Below are 25,897 nucleotides of genomic sequence, written 5' to 3'. Positions count from 1 at the left end.
ACAATTCCATCTGTTTTGTTTTTCTTATTCATGACATACATGATTTTATTTTAAAGAGTGCACGCATTTCACTTTAATTCTTCTCCACGTCTGTCAGAGCACATCGTCTGTGATGTGTGGATATTTAACCGTAGCGCTTTGCAAGAAGATTTAGACAGAAAGTGAAAACAGCTTTGCAAAAAAAGTCAGCTAAAAGTGGAAGTTGAATGCTTATGGGGCTGCTGTATGTTTATTCTGTACTGAGCAAAAATTTTAAGGATAACCTGTTGCTACCTGAAACCCATTGGAAGCTGTTCTCATCTGTTTAGCAAATACTGGACCACTTTCCCCTGGACAGGTGTCGGATGTCCCAATGACTGCATCCTGTGTCTCCTGTGAGTGTTTGGTGTCTGGGATGGAAGCCAGGGGTGGAGGAGCCATGTAAATGGAGCCCTCCTCTGGGCACGCTCTTTGGTCTCCCCTCATTAGAGCTGAATCCGACCAGCACAGAAGCTTCTATCTCTGAACGCTTTGGTCTGCCCTATTCAACGTGCTTCTCACAGTGGGCTACTCACACACCTTCCTCACCCTGTCCACACAGGGCAAGTGGAGCGCTGAGGCCAAGAGGATCAATGGGATGTCTCTTCCTAGAACATCGGTTTTGCTCAAGGGTAAGAATTTTGGAATAAATACTATACAAAACTAGCATAAAATACTAGGGAGTAAATATAAAATCCCCTGATTTTCTATTTTAAGGAAACCTCCCTAGTTGTGGGCACCTTGGAGGGAGGACATCTTCAGAGCAGAAAGTGACTCTTCCTTGCTCTGCTGCAATGGAAAGATTCATGAAATTCTGCGGAGTGCTCTAAATCCCTTTTCAGAACACCATCTGCTACTATATTTTCAGACATTTAAATCCCAAGCACTAACAGGAGTAAGATGGACATCACCAACATGCTGCATAGCTGAACTGCATACTCGGTTATTTTGCTTGTAACCCCCAGAATTTTCTAGCCCTTAAATTTCTTTCATGCAGTCCTTAAACCTCTACCCCAATAAAAAGTGATTTGTGGAACAGTTTCAAACCTTTATGACTCTGGTTCACAGAAGATATATTTATTTGCAGGTTATAATGTTTACTCCATACTCATCTGATAGAACACAAATTATGCATCCCAGAGATAGTTTGGGGTCAGTTTTAGGATGGCATGCCTGGTAGGATTTACTGAGATCAAACATTTTGAAAAATATGATTACAGAATTAGGATTTGTGGTTTTTCTGTTTAATTGCATTAGGAATATGGAAAGTTCTTTTTCTTTATTAAACTAAGTACCTTAGAAGAGTTTGAAACTCTTCTGAGGCAGGACCAAAGACATCGTTCCATCTGTTTTGTTCATAGGAGGCACTTCGGCAGGTTATAATACATACTCAGGACTCATAAAACACAAATTACACATCCTGGAAAGAGTTGGGGTCAGTTTTATGATGTTGCCCTCAGCAAGGTACACTAAGTTCAAACATTTTGAGAAAACTTCCCAATTGCTCGTCATGGTCATGATTAAATATTGCAATTTATGCTTCAAGATTGTTCCTGTCCATACTCTTTCAATGTAGTTGCTCTTTTTCCATTTCTAGTTCCAAAGGGAGATACTCATGGGGTTCAAAGACTCAGCTTCTTTTAGGGGCCAGGCAGGATGCTCAAATGAACAAAGGTGCTGGGTAAGATATTAGGTGCTAAGTTAGTTACGTTTTGATCAACCATAACATCTCCCTAGTTACATAAACTCTCTGCAAGCCAAATCAAACACACACAGTAACCAAATTCACCCGGCAGGCCTCCAGCATGAAACCTCCACCTGGAATGCCTTTCTCTTTCTTCTTGAAGTGGCTTCCTCGTCTTCTAAAGCTCTGTTCAAAATCCTCTACCTCCGAGAATAGCTCCTCGATTATTTCCACCAGTGCCCAGCATAGCGTCCATGGTAGGCTCCCATCCATGGCTGTGTACATAGTAACCAGCAGGAGTATGGGCTTGCCTACCAGGAGACCCAACTGGTCAGGACAAGCCAGGTAAGATATCTACCATTTTACTCACCCGCTGTATCCACCCTGACACCTGAATTATGATTGCAATGGCCATATGGAGTCCTTTTGATTTAAGTATATTCTGTAACAATTCTTGCAGGTGTTCTTCATCTTAGGTTCTAAAGACAATAATAGGCATCATTGAGAATGAGAACTCACACCATGGATATGAATTGCTGCCAGTTTATTTAATAGTCACCGGAAGCGTAGTCATCAGTATCTATTAAACAAATTACAAATGAAAAGCAGATATACTCTTCAAATATCTACTTCTCATTTCTCTTCCCCACAGAACTACTGGGACCATTAGCAGATATGATTAAAAGAAATGATATACTGTTAGTCCTACTTACATTCTCTTCTTTTTTGTGGCCTCTGAGGTCTTTTGTGTCCTACACCAACCGCCTTGGGATTCCTGAATTAGAGATTTCAAAAGAAATTGCAGATAATTCTTTGTCTCTCTGCTAATCAAGTATTTAAAGTTCACATCTTAAGGGCAACATCCAATGGCAGGCACCCTGGCAGGGTGGGCAAAAACCTTTAAACCAGGCAGATGCAGTACCACAGGCATAAGGCTTGATAAGCAGAGCCCTGGCTGGCCTCACTCAGTCTGGAGTTCTTGTGCAGTACACAAACTGCCCGACCATACAGCCAGCACTACATCTTGGATTTTGCATTAACTCTTTCACATTTGCTTTTGAACTTCGTATATATTTTTCTTCAGTGTGCTTTTATTTATAATACTTATTTGAGATCATATCCAAACACTATTCCTTGAGGGAACTCATAATCCAATGAGGAAAATAGACTTGCTCACTAACAATAGATGGAAGTAATAGTATGTTGGGACAAGGATGAGTGGGGCTAAAGGGAGAGGAAATCAATTTCAAGGTGCAGAAATGGCCCGGCACATTATGTTATGTTTCACTTTTAATTCCTGACCAGCAGTATGATTGATGACAAGAGCCTCATCTTAAGTGTCTATCCAATCCCAGAATTAGACTGGACAAAGGCTCCTTCCTCTTTCGGTGGCCTCTGCAGGCTCCAGCAAGAACCCTCAGCATCCACCAGGTATGGAGGATTTATCAGCCTGGTAGTCTTCCCTTCATATCTAAAATATTCACAGAAAGTTTTTGTCTATCTTGCATTTTGTGTTTTCAGTTACGATTCTGTGCCATCTTTTATTCAAAAGAACAGGAGTATAAAAATCTAGAAAGTTAGCCTGTAGTTTTTCCCTTAAGATAGGAAAAAGTAAAATTTCTCCCCCTCCAAAGGGAAAGTAAGTTTCATTATTTCACAATTGGACATCTTGACAAATACATGGAAACTGTTATGCATCTCATCTATCCCAATTTTTTTCTAATATTCCCTTCCTTTCAGTTTGAATTTTCAACATATTCTTAAGCCTTAGAACACCCTAAACAGTATCACTTCTCATTAGGGAGATGGAAGCCTTTGCCAGCACAGCATTTTCATCTGTTCCCAACATGAGTAGCTCATGCACACCACTGTTGCGTCAAAGTCTTTCAAAGTCATAAATTAATTGAATTACTGCTTTGTGGTGAATGAAGAAGAGCAGAAGCCTCGCCGCCACAGCTGCTCCTTTCAAGTGAATACTTAAATTCCCTGGGCACGGAAAGGAATTCCCTATAAACTAGACAAATGATCCATCTCTGTGTGATACATCTATTTTTATTATACCTGCAGGTAGACATTGATGTACCCGTCCTTTTTACCCTAAAGCAGAGACATTAATGAACAAGATGAAGTTACAGCTCTCAAGATGGAGTGATTTCTTACCTGAATGACTATCAGAATGTATGCCAAGTCCAGGAGAAGAGTGGAAGGAAACGAAGAGAGAAGTGGCACAGACATATTCCAGAAAGCTCTTTTGAAAGCCTTGATTTCTTTGTTTTATTCCCAGAAATCTTCTTCTCTAAACTCTATGGATTCTGGTTTAATGCACTAAAAGAATTGCTAATGGTTCTTTTCTTCCTTAAAAGAAAAGTTAAAAGCTATCCTGGATTGTAAACTGAGTTTATAGCTGAGCTCTGGATGGTAATTTCAGCAGGATTTTGACACTTAGAAAAAAAAATATATTGAAGAAATCATCACAATATAAAATAGTAAACACTTTGATAAGAAAACCAGTGTGACACTGACAAGAATATGTCTAGTCTGATCAAGCCGATAGCCTTGTGGGGAGTTCTGGTTGACCAAAGGAAGCCAGAGATATAATCAATCTTAAGTTTGAGCAGGGTCTTTGATTCTGTCCCGCACAACACACACATCAATTTAGTGGAAAAACAAGGTCTGAACTATTCAGTTATGAGATGAGTAGAAAAGCAGCTGGAAAGTCAGACCCAGAGAGAGGTTATCAAAGGATCAGTGTCAACCTAGGGCCACACAACAAATGGTGCCACAGTTCCTCCAGGGTCAGCTCTGAACCTGTGGTCATTTAACATTTCTATCAGTGACCCAAAGGATTCAATAGAAAGAAGGTTCTTATTAAGTACTGAAGGGTAAAGAGGGGAGGCCAGATTCCTGGAAAAAGGACAATGAAACACAAAACAACCGAATAAATTGCCGAAACAATCGGCTACAACTAGAATAAGGTTTAATGGAAATAACTGTAGAGTATTGAAGAACAAATTTTGCCTAATGAAGACAAGGAAAAGTTAGTGAAATCTCTGGGAACAGGAGGCAAACGACTGTGATGAGACCAGTATCAGGTTACTTTTTTATTTTTTAAACTTATATCGTGGTTGAGTATCTAAAAGCAAGGAGTCCCATCTCACAGTATGAGGTCTAGTCCTACTCTGAAAGCCTGATATGCATGTGTGCAATATTCATGGGACGTTTATTTCCGAGCTCCACTCCCACGTGTGCAATGCACACACTCTCACGCCACCTGAACTTACAACACAAAGTCCTCTGCCAGGAACTTGGTCTTCTCAGAGGCCTTGACGAATTGTCCCTCCCGCTAACTACAGGGAGGGAATGGAGCAAGGATAAAATAAACAAGTACAACACGGCGACGCAAACAGTAGACGCCAAAGGATCACGTCTTTCCTCCGGCATCAAACTGCTTGGGAAATCTGAAGAAAATTTATCTTGGAGCAACAAAAACAGAGAGTTAAAATGTGAAAAAGCTAGAGATTCTGAAGTTACTCAACAGAGGACAAAGCCTAGAGGAAGGTTCAACCTTAAAATATGAGAAAAATGCTTACAAACGAGTATTATAATTATCTGTTCTTTAAGAGCACTAAGAATGTGGCGAAGGGGGAGGAATGGGCCTCAACTGTAAAGGGAAAGGGTAAAATTAGATATAAACAACTTCCAGTGGGTAAAATTAGATATAAACAATTTCCAGTGGGGCTGGCCGCTGGCGCAGGCGTTAAGTTCGCACTTCCGCTTTGGTGGCCCAGGGTTCAGCGGTTTGGATCCTGGGTGCGGACCTGCATATCTCTTATCAAGCCACGCTCTGGCAGGTGTCCCATGTATAAAGTAGAGGAAGATGGGCACAGATGTTAACTGAGGGCCAGTCTTCCTCAGCAAAAAGAGGAGGATTGGTGGCAGATGGCAGCTCAGGGCTAATCTTCCTCAAAAAAACACACAAACAATAACTTCCAGAATATGGGTATACATACATTCCAGGGGGAAACAAGTGAGCCACTCACCTTAGGCACACAATTTAAGGGGACACCAAAATCTCAATAATCAACATAAATAGTATTTTAATGCAACATCTTAAAAACTCAAGATTAATGCTGAAAATCTATGATCAATGAAATGTCATCATTTTAAATAAAGAAAGGGTCAACGTTGCTGACTTTTCTCTTCCGTCTTAGTCTCCAGGATGGTGAGGCAACAACATGGCTCATCTGGGGGCTGAAGTTGCTACACACTAGAGTTTGAAAAATCTGTCCTTGGAAGACCTCCAAAGCAGCAGGAGTTTTCATCCAAGTATTTGCATGTCGGGGGCTATTTTTCTAAAGAGGCAGATTCGCTAAAGCAAAGGAACACCATCAGTTTCCTGGGTAGACTCTTGAGTTCATCTGCCCCTATCTTTTCCAGGGAATTTAGCTGAACGCCTTGCCTGCCTAGATTAAAATAATCCTAACGCGAGCTTGACCAATCAGGGCTCGTCACGTGTTCTCCTAATTTGCGGCTGAACGCAAAGAAAATGAGACAACGCCATCTCCATTCCCAAATCACACTTTATACCCGAGTCTCTTGTTTTTCTTTCCATTTAATGTTAAATTCCAGACTTTTGTTTGGATTACTTAATCTTATAAATGTCAACTTCTTCACATTATTGCCAGGAAGGACAGGTGAATTTCTTTACAGTTTCCTGCTCCATTATCCCTTCCCGTGATGCTATAAATAAAGGAGTATTTCCCTGGAATCACTCTTGTCAAAAGCAGTAAGTAAAATAAGATCTCAGCTGAATATGAAAGTCGGGTCTGCCGTAGAGTGCGATGCTGTGCTGTGAGTATGTGTGTCTTAGAGCTCTGATAATTCATAAAACATCAAATGATCTGCCTTCGATGTGAAATCTCAAGTGACTCCAGCATGTAAACTTGCTTAACTGCCATAAATTGAAGGATTTTAATGGGGTTTTTACAAGTGTTAATAAATTTCAGCTTCAGTCCCAATGTATTTCTCTCTCTCTCTCTCTCAATGTAGATATCAGCCTTCACATTCAGCCTGGTTTCTCATGACGAGAATCATTTATCCTTGCTTGATCCAAACATTCTTTAGCAGTGGAATAATTAGATATTATGTTTCTTTCATTCCTTTTTTTCGATTATTAAATAATCCCAGGTGGCAATAAAAACAGTGTTATGAATGACACAAATAGAACAGTGAGATACATTTCAATGTGCTTGAAAGTGAATGCTTTTTCAAATATGCTTCACAAAATTTTCATGAATATCGAAGACATTCGCTTGTAAGTGGCCAAGAAAAATATTGAAGGCACAATGAGGGAAAACAGTTAAAGCACAGCTTTTCCCTTATAAAAATTTATTTATACATCCATGGACACATTTACACCAGAAAGTTTTTGCACAAATAAATATCTGTGTTTGTGCCTATACGCTGCAGACACAGAGCGGCCTGAGAAGGGCACAATCAATTATGAAGACATTTTGCTTACTCACGACGTCAAATCAAATCATTCAGGCACAAGGATTCTATTTATTTGAGTTTTGCAGCGTGGATGTGCTAAATCATCGAGACTGACCAAGAGAACCACGTAGATTCTCGGGGTAATATACAACTATCATTTCTCATGGACGCATGAAATAAAATCTAAACTCTAGTCTGAATGCATTATCTTTTCCAGAATCCTAATTTAGACAGAATCCAGGACATATTGATTCAAACAGGTAGAGGGCTGAAGGGATGACCAGATGAAGTGTCTGTAATTCTCATTCTTATCCCATCATCTGTGTTTCAAGTTCAAAAGAATTGAGTTGAAATCCTTCCTTCCTCTTGTGGTCTAGAAAATTATTTTCCCCATTCTCGAGAAGAACTCCCAGATGACAATAAAGTACGTATCTTTTTCCTTAGTAACAGAAAATCCAAAGGCTTTAAGGAACAAGGGTTTGGGGGAAAAAATACTACACAAGTACAGAGTGAAAGGAGGGGAGACTAACAAGATCATAATTACTGAATGATGCAATATGTCTGCTGCAGAACTTAATGCTTTCTTGGGTCGCATTAATGGTGGTCTAGTTTCTAGATAGGGGAGGTGATGGTCCTCATCTATGCTGCTACTCTCCAACCTCTCCTGATAAACTTGCTCCATTCGTCCACAATGATTAACTAAAGAGAGTCTGAAGGGAGCAATTAGCAACCATGTCATACAAGACTGGATGTTAACACTAGAGATGCGTTCAGGGTGTTTAAACTCTCGTAAGACTATCATGGGAAAGAGAGAATAGATCTGGCCTTTGTGACTTCCAGATTGGTTAACTGAATCCCCTCATTAAATTAACTTTCATGGTTCTTTCTATTTCTGGGATCCTGAGCCTATTTCTGGGATTCTGTGAGTTTCACTGATCAGGTCCTTTGCCTTCAAATCAGGTGATAAGTCTTTCCAGGTATATGAAAATCATTTTTACTTTAAAAGGTCTTCATAGAACAACATTTACTTATATACATTGATTAGCTATTTACTTAAAAGTCCATACCCTTTGCTGAGGTGGAGAAAATCAGTGTGCACTGGCATTCTGTATTTAAACTTTAGGTAAGAGTTACCACTTAAAAAAGTGCTCATAAATAGATGGAGCTAAGGATTTTTTAGAAAATATAAGAAAAAAATAGGAGCAATAATCTTTAAAAAGCTTGTTTCAGTAGCCTTAAGAAACTAGACTCCCCAAAGAGAAAATTATGAGAAGGAGGTCAAGAAAGACAATCTTGGTGGAAATTATATCTCCCGCACCAATGGAGGCTTTTGGACACACAACGTCACACATACTGTTAGGGGCATATAAAACCCTGATTGGCTAAACAAGAGAGACTAAAAAATAAGGAGAAATCTGGGACAGTCTCAAGAAAACTCAGTCTTTACAATGTACTTATTAAAAAGAAAATGTAACTTTAAAAACATGGAGTGGGAGAAGATTTTCAAATATAGTGGAAATAGAATTAATAGAAAGAGAACGGAAGCCTTTGATGAGTGACACCGACTCTTCCGAAGAACAATAACACAAAAAGTTTCAGTAAAATGGCCATGACGTTAGCGAGGAAGCAAATATCTTTTTGCACCTCAGATGAAGTTGTGCGTAAATTGGCGAGCCAAAGAACTACGGGATAGTAAAAAGCCATCTTCAAAAATAGTGGTTCTGCGGCTGGCCCGGTGGCGCAGCTGCTAAGTGCGCATGATCCACTTCTCAGTGGCCCGGGGTTCACTGGTTCAGATCCCGGGTGCGGACATGGCACCGCTTGGCACGCCATACTGTGGTAGGCGTCCCACATATAAAGCAGAGGAAGATGGGCATGGATGTGAGCTCAGGGCCAGTCTTCCTCAGAAAAAGAGGAGGGTTGGCAGTAGTTAGCTCAGGGCTAATCTTCTTCTTCAAAATAAAAAAATAAAAAAACAGTGGTTCTTATCTTGGATGCCCTCAAAGCTATTTCAAGGGATAGTTAGTTATTCATATACTTCTTAAGATTGTAGGTAGAATTGCTAGAAAATAATATTTCATATCAATACATGATTATGCACTATTTATGTTATATATATTATATCATATAAATATGTGTATACTGTTAGATAGATATCGATACATGCTATAAATGTATGGATTTGTTCCATGTGTATACATATCACATATATAAAACTCTTTATATCATACATATATGCAATTTCTAAAAGATTTGTACAGATGCCATTGTGATTAGACAACATAAATTCACTTGAAAGTGTTACTAAATTTAAAGTACCTTTTTGCTGTGCTGTATTTTATGATTCCACCAATAATAAAATATACATACTATTGGATTGAAAAGTCTTTACACTTTGTTTTAGAAAGGGCTCTTTGTACTCAAAGAAATTGGAAACCACACTCTCTAAAGTTTCGTCTCCTCCCTATAGATGGCATTTCTAAGCTCTTGGAAGCCACTAGAAACAAAGTTCTTGGTATATAGTCCCAGTAAATATTAGTTATTATTTACTTTAATGTATTTTTTTCCTTCTTGCTGCCGCGCCTTGACTCCCACAAGGAGTGGAAGCCATTTCACTCTTTGGCAAGCCAGATTCAAACTCAACCTTACTTTTTATCGATTTTTAAAAAATTATTTGCCATTGGCAAGGAGGTTACATTTGAGAAAGAATCTTATATTTCCATCCATGAAGACATTTTAGAGCCCCCTTTGTTCCTTGGCTAAATATGTGTGAAAACAGTCTACATAATTGATTATGATTCGAGGGGGCTTGGATTCTTGGCTTATATCCTAATTTATCTATGTCTTAAACCAAATAAGTGATATGTGTTTACTGAGGATTTGTAATTAGGGTTCATTCTGAGTTGAGATCATCCACAAAAAACTGGCGCGTGAAGGATATTTCCCTGAAGTGACCATAAGACCTTCTTACATAATGTTTGAGTTCACTCAATTGATGTATGAATTTGATGTATGTGCGTACGTATTTTTTCTAAAAATAAAGTATTTTGATTACTTAACTAGAGATTTTTCAGATCATATAGGAAAACTCAGTTTTTCCTGCCGCTAACTTTTAAGGTCTAGAGCATTCTTATGTGCATAGAATTAGATGAGAGATTTGGCTCATACCCACTGACTTGTATGCCATGTTCCAGTCATCACTGTTGATAAAAATCCTTTTCTCCTATATAAAACTGCTGTGCACCTAGTTGAAAATGTATCATAGATAATCAATATATTTTATTTTAGATATTATGTATAATGCCTTTCTCCAAATGTTTAACGTCCATTAAAATTCCCCTACTTAGATAGTGTTACACATAGAGAATGACTTTGGAAAAGTAAATCCTTTTGAAACTAATATGTGTAACTAAATCTTATGGTTCATTGAAAGGTCACATACTCCAACTTATTTTATGTGGACTGAACGTAAGTTGGCAAAGCGGATGACTTTGAAAGAGTAGATGTGTGGTCCATTTTCAGATAATTGCTAATAGAGCAGCCTGATCCACACGTTTATTACACGGATCTGGATATGTAGTAGGATAAATTATGTCCTTCAGAAAAAAGTCCATATAGTAAAGGTAACCCAGAATATATGTGACAATTTTGCCCCACAGTTCAAAAGTTATTTATAAAGACATTATGTTTTCATTAAGTTCAAAAAAGGGATCTCAAACCTTTGCTTTTGAATATAATCTGTTGATGTAGAAGGAGTTTTCTGTTGTTTGACTAGAGCTTTTGGAGGCATTCAACCAAACTCAGTTCTAACCTTCACCAATAACACAGATGTAACAAAACGCCACATATCCTTATTCAATTTGCCACATTGCCTCTTTAGAAGGATATCACATTAGTAGGTTTATTTGAAAAGTAAAATGTATTTAGGCAATGTCCACATTTAAAAGAATGTCAAAAAATTGGGCATCGAAAGACATAAATTTGAATCTAAGCTCCATTCTTCTCAACTCTATGCGAGGGTAAAAAGGATTTCAACCTAGAATCAGCAGAGATGTTTTTGAAACTCAACAACTGGAATGTTTCTGAAGACCTGTTCATTCAAAGCTTAAATGTGGAAAATAATACCCTTATTAAAAATGAAAAGTAAACATGTTATATATGAAAATACTTAGCAAAATATTTTTTAAAGTGTCTACCACTTGACAACTGCCTTTCTTTCCACTAACTCGTAGAACAATCGTAGAAAATTCACTTATCTTCAACGAGTTTCAATTTTCTTATCTGAAAAATAAAGCAATTGGATTCTGTGAGGTTTAATATTCTATGATTCTTATGGGAGATAAAATTCTCCAAACACAAAGAATATGAATATGCACAAAATTTCTATACAGCCAATGGAATGAGTATCTGCTATTTTTTTTAACATCAGAAGATGGTGACCTTCTTCTAATCTCTGTGCATCTGGAATCCTATTTATCTTCCCCCTTTTCAGATTAATTTACAATCAAGACCAGATGGCTCAAGGCCACCCATTTCCATATCCAGGGCTGATTATCTAATTATCAACATCTTCAACAAAGATATCTTGGTTAGGTTTGCAAATGCTTACAGAAAGCATGGTTATGCACATGAAATATAAGGACCATACAAAAACAATTGATGTATGAGTTTAGGTTATACTAACAAAAAGTGAGCATTTATATTTAAATATCAACAGATAATGCTGACTATGGGACACTAGTATAATAAGATGCTGTATGGAATGATGACAAAGGCTTATCCTAGCTTTGTCACTTAATCTCTTTGACCTTTGTCAAGTGACTTGACCTCTTTGAGTCTTCATTTCCTCACCTCTAAAATGGAGATCTTGGATAAAATGAGTTCCAGGGTCTCATCCAGTTCCAAATGTTACATTGCATATAGACACGAATGTGCAGATCATAGAATTATACTCAAATATGGAGAAAAGTGCTCTGTACTTTTCAGCTAAGAGTCTTCACAGACTATCCCGTTATGTGAAGTACCAGAGGATATAACATCTACTTTCAATGAAATTGAACTTTGTAGTTACATTCAGCCTGCTGGTGTTAGTCTGGAGACCAGAAAGGTAATCTGTTAGTACCTGATGCCTGGTCTCTCCCTGCCAGGCTTGGTAAGAAGAAATATGCCTGTCTTTTCCTTTGCCCCATCCCGTCCTCCTCTTCCACACTTCAAGAATATATGGTACAAGTTTAGTTTGCAATTAGGAGTAGTATTTACATTGAAAAACACTATTCTATCTAAAGAAGATGAAGAATAAATGGGACCGACATTGGTGAGAGCCTGCTATGGGCCAGGCACAGTTTGCAAGTATGGCATTTAGTATGACATATTGTTATTACAAACTAATTATTAATAATAATTAATCATTACAATGACTCTACAGGGAAGCTATTACTAACCCCCATTATCAAAGGAGAGGAAATGACTACTGAAAGTCTTAAATTTGGAGAAGGTTACATGACAAGTAAGTGTTAGAAAAAGAACATGAATCCATCTGTCTGGTTCTTGCCACAGAATCAGTCTGTTTCAGAAATGAACTTATTGGAAACCTCATAAATTAAATTTGTGCTACTAAAATAAAAGTCATGATGGGGCTGGCCCGGTGGCATAGTGGTTGAGTTTGCACACTCTGCTTCAGTGGCCTGGGATTTGTGGCCTCTGGTCCCAGGTGCAGACCTGCACACCACTCATCAGGCCACATGCTATGGTAGCATCCCACATACAAAATAGAGGAAGGCTGGCACAGATGTTAGCTCAGCGACAATCTTCCTCAGCAAAAAGAGGAAGATTGCCACCAGATGTTAGTTCAGGGCCAATCTTCCTCACCAAAATAAGTAAATAAAATTGAAAAAAAAAAGAAAAATCTTGAGCATTTTGTTACATCATTTGGCATTAAATGTGATGTTTTCAATTTCAAGTCAAATTAAAAAGAGTACGGAATATTTGAAAGCACACTCTTCTAAATTATGATAGAAGCACACTGTGGATCATGGTATACTCACCATAGATCACATCTTCTAAGAATACTTAATGATATGCTCTGGTATTAAAAACAAAGCATAAACTCTATACACAAATATGTAGAACACGCATAGAAAAACATTGGGAAAATGCACCAAAAAATGTAAAAATTAATCAATCAACAAATGTCGAATGCCTGTTTTGTTCCAGACACTTTGCTAGGTACTGGAGATCCAGTGTGGAAAGGCAGACATTGCTCCCACCCCCGTGGTGTGCACACTATTCTAATTACTTTGTCATCTCTGGGTAACAAGATTATAAATGATTTTTTTTTGCCTTTTCCTCATTTTCTAAGTAATCTATAATATAAATCTCTTTCATAATCAGAAAAAATATAAAATAACCTTTTATCTTTTACAGTTGTGCATAGGACACATATTGATTCCTTTCTGCCTTCTCTGGGCTAATGCTACAATTAGCAGAAGATATGCATTTTTTTTTGAGTAGCTAATGTGGAAGCTAACTTTTTTTATTTTAGTAAACTATTTTAGAGAACATCAGCTGTATAGCATTATATAGATCTGAATTTATTTCATTGTGGTTAACAAAAATTACAGAAAGCATACATAAAAAATGATTTACATGAAAATATTTTAAAACAATGTTTCTGAAAAGAAAAATCTTCCTTTTTATGCTTCCTATATTTTATAGCTTAAGATCTAACTGCTCAACCTCATGACTGACCTCCCAATCCTAACCTTCCATCTCCCTAATTCTCATCATTTTTATGCTTTTACTTGAGAGAAATTAAATTTATAGTTAGTCATTCTCAAACATACAGCCAACTTTTCCTCAGAATATTTATTTATTGATTCAATGCATCAATTTATTAGTGTCCTAATGCTCCTGTGTTCCATTTATACTTTCCTTACATTGTTAGAGTGTACGTTAAAGATTTTTTGTGTATTGAACTCTTCTTATAGATTACGGGCTTCCTAAGGCCAAAGCCAAACCATTTTTTTTTTATGCAATTGTTTCTAGAGAAACGTGCTTTATTTTATTGCTAAAAATTTCGATTTCAAAGTCATACATGGACCATAATTTATCTTTGAATTGGCAATCTTTTGATGATACCTCTCAATACAAGAACTAGCTTAGGGTCCAACAACAAAATGCAATGGCATTACTGGGATTCTTCCCCCTGGTAATTGTGAATGTATATGTAAATTTCTAGTACTTTATTACAAAGGAAAGTATTTAAGTAAATTAGCAGGATAAATACTCTAATTAAATGACCTCTTTAGTTAGTATTAGAACTTATACGGCGATTGCTTTAAAAATTGAATGCATTTGGAAGTCATTGTTTAATTAGATTTTTTTAATACTTATCAAACAAATGTAAGTGCATATATTAAGAAGTCAAGCAGTACTACATGGATTATAATGAAAAACAGCAGCCTTCAGCTCAACTCTTGAATCTTTTTCAACAGAGGCACGAATTCAACTCTCTTAGACTTTTCTTTCTTGTATTAGTTTCATATTTCTTAAGAATGCATTTTTACTGCCATTCCTTGATTTGGCAATTTCAGACATTACCTATTGACTTCCTATACCAGAAAATACAGATTTAACACTCAGCCAATCCATGCCTCTATTTCTTCTTTTTCTTTTCTTTTTTTTTTTTTTGAGGAAGGTTTGCCATGAGCTAACATTTGCTGCCAATCCTCCCCTTTTTGCTGAGGAAGACTGGCCCAGAGCTAACATCCATACCTATCTTTCTCTACTTTATGTGGGACACCTGCCACAGCATGGCTTGGCATGCGGTGTGTAGGTCCACACCCGGGATCCAAACTGGTGAACCCTGGGCTGCCAAAGCACAACGTGCGTACTTAACTTCTGTGCCACTGGGCCGGCCCTCTATTTCTTCTTTTCATCTTCCTCATATTTTACATCATGATATTTTTGTTAAATCAAAATTGTATTAATTTTTTTCGCTATATAAATATTGATCACTGTCAAGCCAGATAGTATAATAAGATTATATTTCCTTTTAAGTAGCATAGTTTGTTCTTTTGAGAACTAATAAATATGTCCTTTTAAAAAAATTACTTAGTTTTTTATGTGCTTAACACTAATTTTTTCCAAACTTCATAAGTGAAATCTAAAATCTTTCGTTATTATTTCCCACATGGTCAAACATATTTAGTATCATGTAAGTTTTTTTTTTAATTTTATTTTCTGGAGTTTTTCTTCCTGAAATTCTCTGATGTGTTTCTTCAATTTGGAATCATTACTCTCAAGATTTGGTTCAAAACTACTGTTCTAGCATTTCACGTACCATCTCTTCTCTATTCAGTCCTCTTGCTGCATCTCAATTTGTTCTCCTTGATTACCACCCACATATGTGTTGGAGCATATCCTTCAGTCACTTTCTAAAAAAAAATTAAGAAGTATTTATGAAAATACTTTCTAAGTATTTATTTTTAGGATCTTGAAGATCTGATATGTCTTTATTCTACCCATTCATTTTACTGCTATTTTGGTTGGGAATAGAATTCTAGGTTGAATATCACTTAGAACATGAGGGCAATGGTCTGGTTCTAGCTTCTAATGCTGCTCTTACTGGGAGTCAAGGCAACTCTCATCTGAGTCTTCTCTATGTCCTCTTCCTTGCCCACCCCTTTACCTAGAAGTCTTCTAATTCTTATCATAAGTGTTTGAAAAGAATAAAACGATGTACTCGATTACGGGTCTTTTTCAATTATTGTGCTGGGCTCTCAGTGGGCCCTTTCAATCCAGAGACTTGTAGCTTTCCACTCTTGAGAATTTTCTTGTATTACTTTTTAAAGGATTTCTCCTCCCCCCTAACTTTATTTATTTTTTTTCTAAAATTATCCTTATTTGGATATTGGACCCCTTAAGTGAATATTCTCATGTTCTTATCTTTTCTCTCCTTTTTTTCCTTCACTTAGAGTGTTTTCTTCTACTTTCTTTGAGATTTGTTTGTCTTCCAAGTCTTCTACCAATGTTTTTTTATCGCCTACTGTCATTTTTTAATCTCTAAGAGCTCTTCCTTCTTTAAATGTTCACTTAGGATAGCATCCTTTACTTGTTTTATTGATGCAATATCTTCTCTCAATTCTCTGAGAATGATAAAAATAGTTGGGATGTTTGTCATTGGAAGTTTCCTTTTGATCTTTTCATTGACTCTGATATTTCTGTGGCCTTTGAGTCTGTTTTGATCTCTGCCTTTTGTGCTGGAGACTTCTCTCAAGTGTCTGCTGGGGCAGTGAAAAGCTGAGTACAAACTCTGAGATCAGGAAGAGTTTTCAAGTAAAGAGGTTCTAGTTATTTCATTATGAGATCCCCAAATGTTAGTGTCTATTCATCTTTTCCTCTAGAGTGATTGCAGCTTCTTCAGAGACAGATGCCTGTTTTCTTGAGACTGAGCAGCAGAAGGAGGAGGTTATAGGTCTCACTCTTTAGCGTGTTTTTCAGCACATTGTGCTCTGAGAATCTCTATAAGGCAAAACAATTCTTTTTATGGTCAAGTAAGTATAGGAAATAGAGAACTCTAGATCCCCTTTTCGGAGAAGCACTGTGCACTAGTCTATGAAAGGCTGTCTGCTGTCATTTAATTTAGTGTGTTCAATAGTTATTTGACCAAAGTACATTTTGTCCTTTGTTTTCTCCTTTTTCTTGTTGAAGAGGAACATGGATTTACAGAATTACACACGTTGGAAATATTAAACCCAACATATCAAAAATATTATCATTTCAATCAATATGAAAATTATGAACAGGGTAAGTTCTTTTCTGTACTAAGAATATTTTACACTTTCAGCATTTCTTAATTTGGACTAGCCACATTCCAAGTGCTCAATAGCTGCATGGTGGTTAATGGCTACCATATTGGACAGCAAATATCTAAATCAAAGGTCTTGACTGGTGGTTTAACACACATGCCAGGTGCTGTTTATTCATTTGGGAGGATTAGGCTTGTTTTGTAGATAAAAATTTTAAAGTAGGATCTTCATATGAACAAGTCGAGGTTTCTAGATGTTTTTGAAAATTGGCAAGTTTTTGCAATACCGGCCTATATTTCCAAAGGGCAACCCATGATCAGCCTGGTGACTCCTGTCCTGTTGGTGAGACTCGTTTACAGACCATCTCACACGTTGACATTACTTGCCTGGCCCCCATTGTGATTTGAGTTTGCAACTCCTAATTAGGGCCAACTCCTTTTTCTTACAGATGAGAAAACTGAGACCCAGAAAAGGGAAGTCATTTGTCATTCAGGCTACAGATGGTGACAGAGCTAAAACTGAAACCCGAGTACATGATAATACTTTCTCAGGATATCAGGCTATTTCTTCAGGCCCAAACTTAAATCTTTTCCACCTTAATTAGCCTATATCCTCTTTATTCCTCAACAGGCATGTAGAGCAACTGCCCTGAATCATCCTCCTAAAAATAATTAGATTCTTTTAGATGCTCAGAGTCTGGCTAATCTTATCTCCTCTCTCTGATAAAACCAACCTTAATTTTAGAACAATGAAAAAAGTGCATTGTTTCCAAACTTTTTAAACCTCTGTGGCTCTTTGCTAGCCCTGGTATGGTTTATTTAAAATAAAACACTTAAAAAAAAATTTAGTGCCTACCAAGTATCAGATTTCTTTAATGGTGGTATAACAAAAACAAAGTATGGAAAAATTACTCTGCTTGTCAGTCTATTTAGCTAACATTAGGTTGGCATTAAAAATATTAATAATTTTAGGGGCCGGCACCATGGTGTAGTGGTTAACTTCAGCACTGCTCCATGGGCTGGGTTCACAGGTTCAGATCCCCACTCATCAGCCATGGTGTGGTGGCAATGCACATACAAAACAGAAGGACTGGCACAGATGTTGGCTCAGGGCTGATCTTCCTCAAGAAAAAAAGAAAAAAGATTGGCAACAGATGTTAGCTCAGGGCAAATCTTCCTTAGGAAAAAAAAAATTAAATATGTTAGGGGCCAGCCCTGTGGCTGAGTGGTTAAGTTCATGCGTTCCACTTTGGCAGCCCAGGATTTTGCCAGTTTGGATCCTGGGCACGGACCTAGCACTGCTCATTAAGCCATGCAGAGGTGGCCTCCCATATAGCAGAACTAGGAGAAGCTACAACTAGAATATACAACTATGTGCTGGAGGTCTTTGGGGAGAAGAAAAAAAAGAAAGATTGCGACAGATGTTATCTCAGGGCCAATCTGTAAAAATATAATAATAATAATTTTATATATGAATCCAGACATAAAAGAGAACTTATTTAATTCCATTGATACAAATTTCAAGAACACATGGAATTAATTAATGACAATAAAAGTCAGAATAATCAGTACTCCTTAGAGAGGGGGAGCTATATTAACCTGGAAAGGCATAAGGCATCTTCTGAATTGCTGGACATGATGGATATTTGATGTGAATGGTGATTATGTGGATATATATACATATGCCAAAATTTATCACTTGAGATTACTGCATTTTCACATTTTATTTTATTTTTTTGAGGTAACAGTGTTTTATAGCATTATATATATTTCAGGTGTACATTATTATATTTCAGTTTCTGTACAGATTGCATGGTGTTCACCACCAAAAGTCTAGTTGCCATCCATCACCGTACACATGGGCCCCTTTACCTCTTTTGCCATCCTCCCACATCCCTGGTAACCACCAGTCCCTTCTCTGCATGGATGTGTTTATTTGTTATCTTCTACATATGAGTGAAGTCATACAGCAATTGTTCTCCATGTGACTTATTTCTCTTAGCATAATATCCTCAAGGTGCACCTATGTTGTCCCAAATGGCAAGAGTTCATCTTTTTGATGGCCGAGTAGTATTCCATCACATATACATACCACCTCTTCGTTATCCATTCATCCACCCTTGCTTAGGTGGCTTCGATTGCTCCCAAATCTTGGCTATTGAGTTTCACATTTTATTTTACATATGTTACACATCAACTTAAAAAGAAGGAGAAAAAACTTGCTCCTTTTATTGAATCTTTAGTTTATTTATTTGTTTTAATTTCCAACTAAGACATATATGGCTTTACATAAGAGAGTGGAGTCAAGTGAGTGAAGTAATAAGCACTAGAGCTCAGAGAGTCCAAAGACACAGACAGATAGAAGAGAAGTAGAAAGATAGATTCAGGGTTGCTTGCATGCTAATGTCAGTTACTCAGCGGAAGAAGTGGTACACGATAATCAGAGCTTATACATGCTAAAATATGCAATCATCTAGTTTGGGAGATTTTAAAATCAGATTTTACATCTGCCTGTGCCCCAGGACATTCAGACAGTGACTGATGCCAGGAAGCCTAATGTGTGACCAATACAGGCAAATTGCATTTTTCCTGGTTCATTTATTTTGTTTAAATTGTGTTAAGTACTTAAATAATTAGTGTAAACATACTCAAAGCCAAGCAAAAGTAAAAATATCACAAAAGAAAAGAGAAAATGTGTTTACCTTTATTCTTAAACCAGTGGTATACTGCACAGAATTTAGCGTGATTGACCATTGTAATTGCTTGTTCTGGAATGAGTGAGAACCTACTCTCATTCCTCTGCCACCACAAATACTAAGCCATCACTGGAATGTCTCTTGTGGTGTATTTGTGGGTTTATGTTGTGTCACTTCTACTAGAATTGTAATCATTAATTGCTTAAGAGTTTATTCTGTTCAAAATATTTTCCATCAAAATCCACTCTCAAATAAATACTTGGAATAAAACGGGAAGTAGTGAGGGGTTTTTAAAGTGTGGCATTTAAAAAGCAGACTTTAACTGTTTCATACCCTAAATTGTCAATTGTGCCTATGTCAAATGCAATTTATTCACTGGATTGTTTTTCATTTATGAATACACAATTGTCTCTCCACCTCTTACCATTTTATTCGTGTTGATTTACAGTACTTCAAACTATTTTTTAAAAAACATTGAGACAGAAAGACCTCACAGTCATTGGCAGCTAATCCAGAAACTTCCTTAAAACAGACCTGTAGTGGGTAGATTCCAGTAGGAAATTGCTTTCAAGAAGTAACTTTCTTTCTGATGAGGATTTTTCAAGTTATATGAAGAGCAAAGAAGGAAACATTTTTAGATAAATTTCACTCTTTGTATTCACGTCTTTAAATATTTAAAAAAGAATTCTTTACTCTTATAGGAGGTAATAAATTGTTACCCTCTGATTTAGAAAAAAAGATAATTGAGAAAACCTAGTTCTCTATTCCCTTGGCAATTGATCGCCTAGTATTCAGAAACTGTTTATATAAATGGGATATTTGTTTTTTAAACTTTATTTACAGATTTGCCAGATGAGCATTGTACCCCGTGAACTATAATTATGGATTTCCAGCTGTTACCAGAAATCTTGGTATGCGTAGCTTTGGAGCCCGAAGCATGTTTAAGAATCAGCTACTGGTAAACCTAAAATAATATTGACTATTAAAAATTGGTAAACCCACTGAGAAACGGCTGCTGATTCACGGAGACCATAGAATTAAGGGGTGAATTTGTTCTCAATAAGTCCTCCTTTTTTCTTCTCCTCTTCAGGCTTGAGTCAACTATACTTAAATGACCCTAAGTAGAGGACACATTCTGTATTTTAAAGACTGGCCATTACAGTAATTCAACAACCCCCTCTAGAAACATATTATGATGTTTTGCCACCCTTCGTTTCAGAATATTTTTCCTTATTTGTAATAAAAAGCCTTCTGGTTGCAGTTGAAACTTGATCTAGGGCTGTGATTTTTCTACCTTTTGGGGAAATGGAATATTTTCTACCCTTGTTTTTCATGGCCTGGAACTCCAACCTCAAAAACAGAGAAACCATCAGTGGGTTAGAAGGCACGGGGCTGGTTCCTCCTCCCACCCTCGCCACCGCTGCCACTCTCCCTCCCCATACACACAAACAAGCACAGTGACTCTCTTCCTCTGTCTTTTTATGGGCATGCCTACATGATCTTATTGCCCAAACATAATTGAATAATACCTCCCTGATTTCTGGTTAGGCAAAAAGACTAGTAAAAGTTGAACTCCAATTGTCTGGGCAGTTGAGAATGTTGTCTCTTTGACCATCTATCTAAGCAACCATCAGCTGATCAGGGTAAGGGACCAAGTCAGGAGCCCAGTAATAAGAACAGAAGCCCATGGAGCACTGGGACACAGCTGAGTCCCCCAAGCTGGCCTGAGAGCAGAAGCAGACCACCGCCAAGGTGAATTCAGCCCAGGGCCTAATCCTCAGGCACTAGATCTGCCTAGACACTATCTCTTGCTCAGATCGGGGTTGGCGCTCAGACCAAGGGGAACAGTAAGCTTGTTGGTATGAATGCCACCATCGCCATCATATGAAAAGGTAGGGGAGGGCCAGACTAGAAAACAGGCCAGACTTGACAGAACTGTTTCTATTTACAAAGTAACAAAAACATTAAATATCCAATAGGATTGTTGTATAAACTATGGTAACTCAATGGAATATTATACAGTCATTCAAAATCATGACTTTGAATATACAGCAGCATGAAAACATATTATGATATTAAGTGCATTTTTTTGCTGGGGTTTCCATAACATAATAACACAGACTAGGGTGTTTAAACAGTAGAAGTTTATTTTCTCACATTCTGGAGGCTGGATGTCCAAGATCAAGGTGTCCACAGGTTGGGTTTCTCCTGAGGCCTCTCTCCTTGGCTGCACATGGCTGCCTTCTGGCTGTGTCATTACCTGGTCTTTCTTCTGTGTGCACACATCCCTGGTGTCTTTTTGTGTGTACAAATTTGCTCTTCTTATAAGGACACCAGTCAGTTTGAATTAAAGCCACCTTAACAGCCTCATTTTAAATTAATTACTTAAATATAGCCACTTTCTGAAGTATTGGGGGTTAGGACTTCAGCATATGAATTTTGGTGGGACACAATTCGACCCATAGCATAAATAAAAAAAAAATACCAAAGGAATATACTAAAAATAGATTAAAATGACATGGGCTCAAGCATCCATCAGGTATAAGACTTCTTGCATATTAGCTCCTTCAAGTCTCACAAGAACACTGGCTGTCATGTAAAAAGAACACAGCAAAGACTCAAAGAATTCAAATGATTTGCCAAAGGACTCTCAGTTATTAGATGTAGGAACTGGGATTCAAAGGCAGGCATGGATAATTTGAAAATTCATATTCTTTCCACGATGCTAGTTTGGCTGTCATGTTGATGGACTTGTGACAAGTTAAGATAGAGTTATCTGATTTTAAAATTATATAAGGTTATTGGGGCTGGCCCCGTGGCCGAGTGGTTAAGTTCGCAAGCTCCACTTCAGCGGCTGGGGGTTGGCTGGTTCGGATCCTGGGCGTGGACCTAGCACTGCTTGTCAGCCGGGCCGAGGTGGCATCCCACATAGAGGGACGAGAAGAACCTGCACCTAGGATATACAGCCGTGTACTGGGGCGCTTTGACAAAGAGGAAGATTGGCAACAGATGTTACGTCTGGGCCAAACTTCCTCACCAAAAAAAAAAAAAAAAATCCTCCTTAGGGACACTTGGTATTGGCCAACACCATGGATCTTTAAAAAAAAAAAATAGCAACAACATATATATATATATATATATATACACACATACACACACAGTTATTTTACAGCAAATAAAAGAGAAAGAAATAAACAGGTATAGTTGAGAATTAAATATATGCAAAGACACTTTCCTAGGTGTCATGGGTCATGGCGGATGGATAAATAAAAAGGGTAAGACACAGTCCTTATTTTTAAGAAGAAGGGGAATTTGCATGTGCAAATATCTGAACAGCTACAGTTAAGAAAAGTTATGATAACCACATAAGGGTTCTGAGAACATAGGCCTTAATTTGCTTATTCATTTTATGGTTATCACTAAATTTTTGTAAAGTCATCCAAAATTTCCCTGTACTGTGTATCAATATGCATTCATTAATTGAATTATATTTCTTTTGAATCTACCACGTTTCAGACACGAGCATATAGCCATAAATAAGACAAATATGGTTGCTTGTGGCTTCTAAAGTAGAGAGGGTTTTCAAAAGTGTAGTCTTGAGACTATAACGCTTAGAAATTGCCTGGAACACTTGTTTAAAAACACAGATTTCTGGGCCTTATTCCAGACCTATTAAACCAGATTATCTGAAGGTCCGGTTTGGCTCTATTTTTAGGAACTCGCCATCTAAAACTTGTGATGCTGCTGTATATTCAAAGTCATAATTTTGAATGACTGTATAATATTCCATTGAGCTGTGGGTCGGGAACGTGGGCACAGCCTACGCAGTGCCTCTGCCCCAAGGTCACTCACAAAGCTGCTGGGCTGCTGTCTCATCCACAGGATTGGCAGAAAGAGGAGCACCTTCCAAGTGCACTCACATGGTTGTTGGAGGATTCAGTGCCTCGCGAGTTGTGGAAATGAGGGTCTCAGTTCTTCCTGGCTGTTGGCTGGAAGCCCCTTAGTCTGTTGCCATATAGGCCTCTCCATAGGGCAGCTTATAAGATGCCAACTGTGAGCAAGCAAGAGAGAGCAAGCAAGACAGAAACCAGGGTCTTTGTGCAACCTACTATTGGAAATGTCATCCCACCATGTTGGTCATACTAGATTCATGAGAAGCTAATTACTAGGTCCAGCCTATACTCAAGGGGAGAGACTCCACAAAGGCAAGGATACCAAAGTATGAGGATGATTGAGAACCAACACAGGGGGTGCCCACCACAAGTCCCTTACTCAGACTTGGAGAGTCAGCAAATAGCATCTAAGCTCAGACCCTGAAGGATGAGTAGCTGGACAAACTAGGAGTTAAAGGAGAGGCAAAGGATGATTCAGAGGATGAAGAACGCACTATAAAAGCCCAGAGGTCAGTGCATTCAAGAAAACTTATTTGTCCTTTAGAAGTCTCAGTTGTGTTCAAAGCATATGGTTTGTGCCTGTTTCCAGGGACTTGAGAATAAAATCTCATCTCTGCAAAATCAAGATCTAGGGGATTTTTTTTTAATAAATAAAATTCTAAATCTACCAAAATCTTTCATGAAACCAAAATCTGTTCAGTTTTTGTTATTTATGAAAAACGAAAACTCAAGCACAAGAATATGAAAAACTACATTAGTAGAAACAAGCTGGGTTGTTTTCTTTTAGTCTTTGTTATGACAGAAACCTTCCACTCACGAGCCTCACCTTCTTTGCCTCATTTCAACCGTAATTCTCTGTGTTGTAAACATGGCCCCAGTGTAGACCACAAATTGAAAAAAAAGAAAATTACTGAGTATTTGGTCCCTTTCTTGCTGACTGAAAAACTTCCTCTCTATAAAAGTGTAAAGATTTCTTGCTTTTCCTTTACCCTAATCTGAGTGGCAGGGTGCATTGGAATAAATCCATTTGGATTTTTCTGTCTGTATCATAAAACCCAAATTCAAAGTGGGGCATTGCGGTGTCCTAGAAAAGGCTCTGATGTCAGCATCGGGGAGGTTTTGCTGGTCTTGGTTCAGCCACTAACTTGATGAGTAAGCAGGGGTAATTCATTAACTTTGCAAAGCCTGAGTTCCAGTCTGCTCAATAAAGTTTGAGTGAGACCAGTAGTTCTCAAAGTGTGGTCCCTGGACCAGTACATTAACATCACCTGGGAACTTACTGGAAATGCAAATTTGGGATCCTACTCCAGACCTACTGAATCCGAAACTGTTGGGGTGGGATGCAGGACTCACTGTTTCAACACCTGGTCCAGTTCATTCTGATACGTGCATGGATTTGAGAACCACAGAGCAAGATAATCTCAGGTCTTTTCCAAACTAAAATCTATAGGATTCAGAAACTTCTAAGGGGTAGCAAAAAATCACAGAAATGGGAAAGTTTTCCAATAAAAAAATTAAAGTTATTTTGGGGTTACCCAAATAAAGTAAAAGCTATCATAGAATGTTCTATCACATAATCACTAGGAGAGACGGATCTGCAGATTAGTATTATTTAAATCCCTATATTTTATAGATAAGTACAACCCATTCTAGGTAGATTTAGCACTTTGATTCAAGGTCACAAAGCAAATAAATGGTAAAGCCAGAACTCATATCCAGGAATCCTGATTTCTGGTTTAATGTGTTTATCTCTCTACAGGCTATTACTTTTCCTGTTCCAATATGTTTCGATTTGGTTATAGCATTTCACCCACATATGTTCTCTAGAAGCAGAAGTCAACCATTATCTATCTATAAGTATTTTGACTCAATTTTACCTCTAATATCAAAGGTCTTTCTAAAGGACAGATCAATATGTAATCCAAATATGAGTATTTTGAGAAACATAGAAATATGTGAGTTCCAATGAATTATTTTCTTTGACTCTCCTAAGCATAGTAATTCCATTTTGGCTGAGTGCCCACAACTAAAGTTTCCCAAAGTTTTCATTCAAATTTTCATCTATCAATTTTGATAGCACCATTAAAATAAGAGAACACAGGCATTGAGTGTTCAGTAATTACTATTAGATCTTTGATGGTTCTTGAAAAATATCTTCCTCTTAAAAGATATAACAGGTAGTAATGGCTAATGGTCTAATTTGCTTCTAACTTTTATCAATCGGTACTAATAATATTATTAGAAGTGTAATAAACAGAAATCTATTTTGCAAAGCGGAGGAAATCTCAGGCCAAGATAGATTTTC

This window comes from Equus asinus, chromosome 19, assembly GCF_041296235.1.
Source record: "Equus asinus isolate D_3611 breed Donkey chromosome 19, EquAss-T2T_v2, whole genome shotgun sequence".
Classification (NCBI taxonomy): domain Eukaryota; kingdom Metazoa; phylum Chordata; class Mammalia; order Perissodactyla; family Equidae; genus Equus; species Equus asinus.
This window is presented reverse-complemented; position numbering follows the sequence as displayed.